The sequence below is a fragment of the Girardinichthys multiradiatus genome, chromosome 14 (genome assembly GCF_021462225.1).
Source record: "Girardinichthys multiradiatus isolate DD_20200921_A chromosome 14, DD_fGirMul_XY1, whole genome shotgun sequence".
Taxonomy (NCBI): domain Eukaryota; kingdom Metazoa; phylum Chordata; class Actinopteri; order Cyprinodontiformes; family Goodeidae; genus Girardinichthys; species Girardinichthys multiradiatus.
In genome coordinates this window covers 3995748-4005218 of record NC_061807.1, presented here as the reverse complement: position 1 = coordinate 4005218, position 9471 = coordinate 3995748, and the positions used below count along the sequence as shown (strand labels likewise).

The 9471-nt window shown below is 40.0% G+C and overlaps 1 long non-coding RNA gene across 2 annotated transcripts; it reads left to right on the top strand.

Annotated features, from left to right (window-relative positions):
• The first annotated feature begins 314 nt into the window (after positions 1 to 314).
• LOC124880123 lies at positions 315 to 7500 on the top strand. Of its 2 annotated transcripts, none has more exons than XR_007041240.1 (4): positions 315 to 426; positions 3564 to 3664; positions 4422 to 4502; positions 7334 to 7500. It is a non-coding gene; the product is annotated as an uncharacterized LOC124880123 (long non-coding RNA). The 2 variants fall into 2 exon arrangements; XR_007041241.1 differs by lacking the exon at positions 7334 to 7500 and adding an exon at positions 4641 to 4886.
• Positions 7501 to 9471: the final 1971 nt, after the last annotated feature.

Below are 9471 nucleotides of genomic sequence, written 5' to 3'. Positions count from 1 at the left end.
CAGCTTTAATTAAAAAGAAAATGACCGAATTAAAGTGGGAAAACTGAGAGACAATGACAAAAATGAGTCAGCAGTTATTATTTAAATCATGAAGATAGGAGCCTGACAATGTTCAGTTTTACCCACCCCATTAACCAGAAACCTTTATTCGATTTCATCCTTGTGACATTTCTCATTAGTAAAGGATGAATAGGAATCTGAAGCAAGACGTTAATGAGGAATGACATACGACAAAGGTTGAGGCAAAGGCTACTCAGAATCGAACCCTGACGTCAAGGCTGAGATGTGTGACCTCATATTCATGGAAAAAAGCAGAAAACACTTCAGTGTTTGTGGCATAACCTTTATGGAGTAAACTTTCCTGTGATTGGCTGGTAGCAGTCAGGGAAAATGTTACGGTCGGATGTAGAGACCGGAGGATCTGAGGTTTGCTTGGTGTAGCACTGGCTGAGTTACTCCGGCCCTTCAAGCAGTAAGTAAAGCCCTCTGTTCTCATTTCTAAAGCTTCACATTTGAAATGTAAATGTAAGTTCTCAGAGTAACAGAGATGCGAGTTCCCACTCAAATAATGTAGTTAAATTCAGTTTATTATTCAAATTGGTTCTGTCTAAGGAAACCCAGCAGATTGCATCCAGTCAGTGACTTGCAGCATTCACTCCTCCTGGATGAGCATGTAGAGACAGTGGACAGTCACTGGTGTTGACTTTGCAGCAATCCCTCATACTGAGCATGCATCTAGCGAGAGTACAGAGGAAAAACTCCCTTTTAACAGGAAGAAACCTCCAGCAGAACCAGGCTCAGTGTGAGGGGCCATCTGCCTTGTCCACCTGGGGGTTTGAGAGAACAGAGCTGAGACACAAAGCAGAGATCAAGGAGTACTTTCTATGTTAAAGACATAGAAAGTACTTCAGTGGCTTCATCTAGGAGAGAAATGCAGCTGAACAGAGAAGCTTTGAACTACTTTAAAGATCTGTAGGTCCAAAAAAACCACCAATTTCAGAAAGTGTGAGCAGTTTGCAGAATGTTTGTGACCATGACACTCCTCCAAACTGTAAGAACATCTCAGTGTATGCCAGGGAGCAAGTTTAAGTGATCTTTTCTGGTTTATTGCAAAGCTACTGACAGTACAATGACTTATTTCCTGAGCTGGAACAGGCTGACATTAGAAATCTAAAAGATAATACATCATAACATGCTGTCTGCACATATATTTACTGTACATTTATTACAGATTGTTGAATATGATTACTTTGAGCTATCTGTTTGGAATCTTCAGTAATCCTAAGGGTTAGGAAAGTCCAAACAGAAAGTTCTCACAACGAGAGAAATTAAAATCTGGATGAAAGAAACAATTTGCACCTGTGGTGAATTGTCTTGGAAGAAAGAAAGGTTTGCTCCAGATCAATGCAGAGGTGTTCATCCACTGTGTCCACGGCCTCCTTCTCTGCTTTCCCAGAGTCCACTCCCCACACAGTAAATACCATCTGAGACCTCATTCATCTTGTGAAGGTCTCAGCCTTTAGCCCTCTGAAGACGACTGTTAGGCCACCATCTATTGAAAAAGAAGGACTGATCAAACTACACCTCCCAACATTCACTGCAGTTCTGGGATTCTGCTGATGTCACAAACTGAGGTTATTTAAGGAGGTCAGGCACACACCAACTTCACTCTAGAGCATCTCCCTACAGGTGGATCCATTAACTTGCTGGGAAGTGAACTTTTTACCTCCGAAGAAGAAGCTTAACAACGCTTTAGGACCTCGCTGTCTGTGTATCCGGCAAGATCTGACATTCATTTCAGGCTGAAGAACTAGTTTTTAGCAGCTTGCAATCCCAGTTTGCAGCTGTTTGGAGCAAGAAAACGGATGATACCGACAACGTTGATCATGCTCAGAAGAAGACGTTCTTCAAGGCTTATGTTTCCAGGCAGAGGTAAAACTTAAGCTGAAAATAGGACAAACTAGGATATTTTCTGGAACCACGAGATATTGGATCAAACCTACACCCAGCCACGCTGTATGCTAACTGGCCTGCTAAGTTAACCTGACTGGGCACAACTGGGGAAAGACCCGTACACGTATTCTCATTTGATCCAAAACTCCAAACATTTTTCCATTCATCCATCCATTCCTGGTACTGTCTGACACAATCGTTTCAAACTAAACTGTTATTTCTGGTACTGATGTTCATCAAGTTTCCTCACATTTGATCCAAGACTTTGATTATTCCATTTTTTCCAGTTGGCCATTATGCATCATTTGAATAATCTTCCATTTTACTATAATTATTACAACTTTTCATTTATTTGATAGTTTAGCGAGTGTTACTAGTTTTAGGTGGAAAAGTTCATTAAATGACATCTGAGTGTAAGGTTGAAATATTTTAGTTAATAAATTCAGACACATATAAAGAGAAGCGTTATGTGCTTATTTTGTGTAAAAGTGATTTGCTGTCCAAAGGCTCGTGCTCCTTTTGGTTAACTGTCAGAATACAATGGTTTTGGGTAATAGTTAATAATTAATAATTCCAGTTATTAATTATAATTGTTAAGTGCTAGTAGCCCAACAATCATATATCTAAATCTTGTGGTTGATTTTAGTTAGAAATGATAAATTAATAATTATGGTTGTTAAATGATAGGTTTTATAAATAATTCTAATCAAATAATCATAATTGTATAACAACGACGCTAGCGCCTCATTGGCAGGTTAGTGAGTTCGTTCAGTTCTGGTCCACCTCTGCAGGAATAATTTTTGCCTCCAGTGAAGCAAGGTCATCAGAAGGTCAACAGACCGATTGTCTAAACCAACCTTTTTTGTTTTTCCTTCCTACGTTTAGCAGGTTTTAAATTAAATCAACTCTGGCTGGTTCTTAGGACGTATTACTGGTGAGCTGGTCTGACTCCAGCTGCTAAACGGGTAAAAGTCTTAGAGCCCTGGTTTGAAGATGTTTGCTTTCAGCAGCAGACTCATAAGGAACTGGTTTTACCACTGGAGTCAGTATAGTGGCAGCCCCTTCATATAGCGTTTATGGTTTCCATACAACGTTTGTGTCAAGTAACACTAGTACACAATAGTAGGCTGTGACCAACCAAACTGCTGGAGACGATCCATCATAGCAGGCTGGTCTGTATGACAAGGGGTCATTCACCATATCTTTTACTGTTATTAACATTTTTAACAAGGTTTGCTGCATAAATGCAACTGACAAAATTTGTTTTGCGGTTCTGATGGTAACAGAACTGAACTCTTAGGATGTATTCACACCAGGAAAGTCCTTTGGTCCGCTTGTTTGGTCCGGACCAAAAGCGAACTTTATTTTTTTCATTTGGTGCAGTTTGTTTTCACATTGTACTTTTTGCAAGTGAACTATTACTTGTAAACAAAGGTGACGATCATTGTTCCCATTGGACAGAAATGACGGGGGCGGGACAGAACACAGACCCGGAAATGGAGGAAAACATCTGTAGACGTGCTGCGTGCAGCACCTCTGTTCTGCATATTTGTGCCGTTATTACAGCTGCATTATTATTGTGAGGGTGAAGAGCAGCTCATTCAACACAGACTTTGAGACGTTCCATTTATAATTTTGGATCTGAACGCTGACGTCTCTACGTGTCCCACAACAAGCCAGTAGCGTTGCTAAGCAACACACAGCTTATCAGGTATGATTACCTTACAACACACACCTTTGCTATCAGCTACGGTGGCTTTTTATGTCCAAAGAGACATACGATTTTTGTAGTTGGTTCGGATCGGGGCTGGTTTGTATTCAGACCATAAGCGAACCGCACCAGAGTCCGTTTGGAAGCGGACCGAGACCACCTCAAAACGTGAGTCTCGGTCCGGTGGTTTGGTCCAGACCAGGGTTCACTTGAGTGTATTCACACCTGCACAAAAGGTCCGGACCAAGGAGGAAAACGAACTCTGGTCCGCTTTAAATGGACCAGAGTTCGTTTTCCCCCTTGTGGCAATGTTGAATTCACCCTCATTGATCTTTATGGTTTTCATTTTTTCATTTTTCAGTTTGAAAAGCATCCTCTGCTATGGAAAGCTGAAGCTGATTTCTGCAGTCAGAGCAAACCATTCATTACCAACGTTAAGGATAATGGGTTTCTGTTGGTTTTAAGGGCCTTTGTTAGCTCATTCAGAGTTTCTAGTTGTCTTTCTCTCAGTTTCAGCTCAACCAAGGTTTTCTGTGACCAGAGTTATTGATGGTGAACCAGCTAAATCTGTTTGTGTATTGATGTAGCCATTATGAATATATAACATAAATAATCATGTTTGTGCATGTTTGACTTCCTTTCCTCTTCATAGGTCTCCTGCGTACTTTGAGTCTTGACTGTTAAGCTTTTATAAATAGTTCATAAAATAATGGTCATGCAAATCTGAATGCCTGATTGTGGCTGGATGTTTGTTCAGGATGGACAGTCAGGTCTCACATCAGCCAGGAAGGTGACATGGTTCGCTAAATCGTTCAACAAACACGACAGCTCAGATAAGGTCAGTGTTATCGTGGCCGTTCTTGACTGCACAATGCCAGTCTGAAGCATATTAATTAGCAGAACTACTTAATGAATATTGATGAGGCTTTTGAAGCTCATGTAAATTTATGAGTGTGATTGTAGTCGTGCTCAACAGGTCAGGAGATCCAGCTGTGCAACAAGGCTCTGATAAACCTTTTCTGTGTTGGAGACAGTGGGTAACCTTCCCTGTGGGTGGAAATTACAATAACAACTGACAGAATTGTAAAAACCAGACAAACAGCAGTAAATGAACTGATTTTTAAAGGATTGTTCAACTTTTTACTCAAATATGAATTTAATTTGCAGATGTAAAAGGCTGACTTGTGTCCGCATTGGGAAAAAGCATCAAACACAAAGTACTCTGAATTGCTGGTGGTCCCTGAAAAGAACCCTTAAATGACATATGGAGCTTCAGAAGTTTTTTAGTCATTTTAGTCAGATAGGATAGAAACCAGTTCAGGACAAAGCCTTTAATGCCAACTACACAGTCAAGTCAGGACTGCAACAATTAAAAGCATCAAAGGCTGCAGACAAGTCAAAAACAGTCAGTCAGTCATTTTCTACCACCTCTCCCATAGTGGGGTCACGTCGAAGCTGGTGCCCATCTCCAGCAGTCTATGGGCGGGAGGCGGGATACACCCTGGACAGGTCACCAGTCAACTGCAGGGCAACACAGGCACACACAGGACAAGCAACCACGCACACACTCATTCGTGCCTAAGGGCAATTTAGAGAAACCGATTAATATATTTATTGGTTTCTCTAAATTGAACACAGAATATAACTGAATTTATAAATAAATTCAGCTATATTCTGTGTGAACTGGACTAGAACTAGTTCCTGATAAACAATGGAAATATACATTTATCCATGGGACAATTCTAGGGCCAAACCACTGTCGACAAAAATAACTCAAAGGGCTGTCCCTAAAACATCTTGATGACCCCAAGATGACCCCAAGACGAGGTTGACTCGTTTACAAAAGTAGACATTTTTTCTAGGTGGGCGTCCCATTACATCTGGTGTAAAATACACCCAATGTTTCACCAAGAAGAGCATCATGACAACAGTCAAACTTAGTGGTGGCAGTTAGATGGTCTGGTGCCTCAGGACCTGGATAATTTGCCATAACTGATGTAACCCTGAGTTCTGCGCTCTATGACTAAATTAAAACAATTCTGAGAAGAGTGGGACAAAATTCTGTAAAAACTAATTCACTGGAACAACAGAGCTATCATGTGTCAGGCATACCCCACATATGTACCACTTTTACAGAATCAATGCAAATGTGACTCCAATATTGGGACAGGAGTCCAATAATAAGATGAATCTAATCCTATACTTAAAACTACTGCATTTATAAAGATCCCCTCACCTTAGAATGCCAAATGCTTAAAACTGAAAGTGAAACTGATGGATTGACCTAGTTTCTGATCATTTTCTGATCACTTGAAGGCATCGATTATTGAAAGTTCATTTCTGACACTCAGTTGTGACTAAAATAAATTAATTTTTTTTAAAATAAAAACACTCTTAACTTACAGCAAAATATGAAAAGCAAAGTTTGCAAACCAAAAATGAATTCCACACCTTTAATTCCAATACACATGCACTATTCAAAAAGTGAACGCATCGACGTCAAGACACATACTTCAAAGAAAAGAAAGGTGTTGATGTCCGACAAAATACTTCTTATTTACCCACATTTAGACCTCCGTAACACACAACATTTTTAATATGCCAGCATGAATGCTAACAACAGTGTGACAACAACAAATATTTAACCCAAAGAATTTAATTGAGGCCCTTCAAAGTTTTGCTCTTAGGTTTGTTGAGATAAGCAGACATCGGGTTTGGAATTGACCCTGCTTTGACTAAGCTGTGAGCCGGACTGGAGGGACCACTGAAGGAGCCATTGCTATCAGAGTGTGAACCTGTTAAGCAACACACTGATAGCAGAAAACAGTTTTTTTCAGCAGAACATTGTTCTTATATGCACCATTCATGCTTCCTATTGTCCATCATGGTGTCATCACTTTGCCAAGTACCAGGCAAAAATAATGCATCAATAGGCATTATTGTACTGTTTCTTATGTTAAAGCAGGAGACAGGAATAGATGTGAGGACTCAGATGAACAGTTATTCTTGTTGAAGTTGGTCAAATCCTAATGGTTTCCCATTAAACTCATAGAAAACCTGAGATCCTGCCATTTACAAAGCTTGCTAGCTAGTGTGTTACACCACTTGTGCCATGATGTTGATACTTTCACGTAGGTTGTCAGTAGACATACTGTCATATTATGCTGCCTTTATGGTTATGAACCATCAGTAAAACTAACGATGTTTAATGGAAAGTAGCTTCAGGTGCCTCTAACATCTTACTATCATTGTGCTGCAGATTAGATCTGGATACATGTATGGAAACAGCCTTGGTGTAGCTTTTAAAAAAAGCAAATCAGAAGCTGCCAAATGAGCAAAAGAAGCTAAAACTCAGGCACAGCAGGTACTTTACACCATCCTCATATTGTGATCCAAGGGGCCAGTGAATAGCTTATTGAGTCTTTAAAATGAGCATCGTAGACCGGCTCATTAATTTTACTGCTCCTGCTCTAAACCATCATTATCAACACTACAGTCTGGAATCAATACCTGCGGCCCACCCTCAGATAACAGCTGTAAGGAGTGTTAATGAGACCCGTCGTCAGTCCTTTCCCTCTTATTTGCCACTATCGACAGGGACATTGATGGACTCTCAAACGAGGTGATGCAATGCGTCATCAGCGATGTCTTATCTAATCTTTATTTCAGCCCGTTCCTTCAGGAGATGCACAGACTGCAGGCTTTTTCCAGGAACTCTCTCCAGTGCTGAGCAGCTTTTAACCTATGGATCAAAACTAAAACCCCCAAATGCTCCACTGGGTCAACACACTGCAGCATCTACCAAATAAGTCAAAACAGTGTCTGAAGACCATGGGAGGAAGAAATTTAAAGAGGAATTAAAGACCTGCAATGATGATGGAGGCTCATGTGATAAATCAACACACCAACAGATTAAGTGCACTGCTGACTCGGACTTTTCAGTGGAAGTACTGTTAGTTAGGACCAGTGCATAATATTTATTACATTATGATTATCCAGTGGATTTTATGTTTCATAAATTCATTCTTTTAACTGGTGTCAAAGGTCACGGCCATGATCAGACCATAATCACTCGGTAAGACTCACAATTAATTTGTCACCTCATTACTCATGCACTTAGAGTTGATAACTCTGTTCAATCATTTAGGCATCATTTATAACTTTGGCAATGACCCATATGAATATTTATTACAAAGCTGTGTTGGTATAGAAAGTCTCTATAAGACTTCAAAAATAATCTGCGTTTAATAGAAAAATACTGTGTGTCAGTTTGAGGAGGCTGGATGATTCTAGACCAGTTTGACCCGATTCAAGTGAGTGACCTCTAAACATAGTTTTACCTTAAAGTTCTCTGCCTGGGTTTATGTCTCAAAATTGCAATATATACTGTATATCTATATACAGATAAATATTTATAGATATATATACAACCTCCTAGAATTGTAGGATTTTTGTTATATTGGGTGATTAGTCCTTCTTAGGCAAGTTGAACTGGTAAACCAGATGGGTATATAGTGGCAGTGCTGCACCCTATTTTGTGAACTTATTGCTGCGTCAAAAATCCCACAAATCATTAAATGAGATGTTGGAATAGGAAGCTCTACATGAATTTGAATTTTGAGAGAGATTTCAAAGAAAATCAGAGTTGCAAGGAGTAATGAATGTGAAATGTAAAGAGCTCATCATGTTATGTCAGCTATTGGGACTTTGCATACATCCTGGTGCTTCACTAGTCTTACGACCCACTACTCCACCATTGGCCTCTACAGTCACCAGATTAACCTCCAGTTGAGCACATTTAGGATACTAACAGGTCCATATAGACCAAAGATCTCTGAGAAATGTTTCTGACATCTTATTGTGTCTTTGTCAGACTGGATTAAAGCAGCTCTGATGGCAAAGGGGACGTACACCTCGGTACTAACAAGGTGGACATAATTAGGTGGCCGGTTAATGTAAATGGTGGTGCTTAAAATATTCACCTAACAAGCGCTGTGCATCAAAAGTAGGTCGAATAAGACAACCAGAGTTTCCTTGTTAGAACAAACACTGGAGACTCCGTATCCATCCCTGGAACACCTCAGCATGTGGACCTGGAAAAACATCTGGCTAAGAACATCCCATCAATGCAACGATGAGATCAAACACCTCTGGCTCTTGGTATGAACACAAAGGAGTCAGTAAAACATGTCAAATGTAAGATCTGATGGGCTTCACCGTTTGATTTGATAGTTCTTGATCCACACATTCGGTTGTCTTTAACATGCAGACACAAACCATCTTCATAAGGGACTGAATTAGCTGGGTCGACGTTCCCCTTAACTCTCCCTGAAGGAGAGTTCACTTCCAATACATCTATAGGAGCCCATCTCCACAAACAGATCTTCTAACCCATAATTTCCCTCAGTTTTCTCTAATGGCAAGATTCACTCAGAGGAGGTCTAATGAATAATCCAGCGAGCAGAAGGTGGATATGTATGATTATGATGTGCCTGAAAACACATCAGCTGTGCCTTCAGCTCGTCTGAGTGAGGCTTTCTTCGACGAGACATTTATAATGTTTTCTTTTGATATCAGTATTCAGACATAATGTTTTCCTGCCTCCAGGCTTAAAACAAACTTTTCTAATCATAAACTTAAGCTCAAGGCTGCCTGTCCTTAGCTGTAAAATCAAAAACAGTGATTGATTACTGTCTACCTGCATTTTCAGGTTTCTTGCAAAACAAATAATTGGCAACATTTACAGCAAAATCGCTGTTTTGCTCATTTATATTCAAATTACTGTCTAAACATGTGAAATTGGAAAA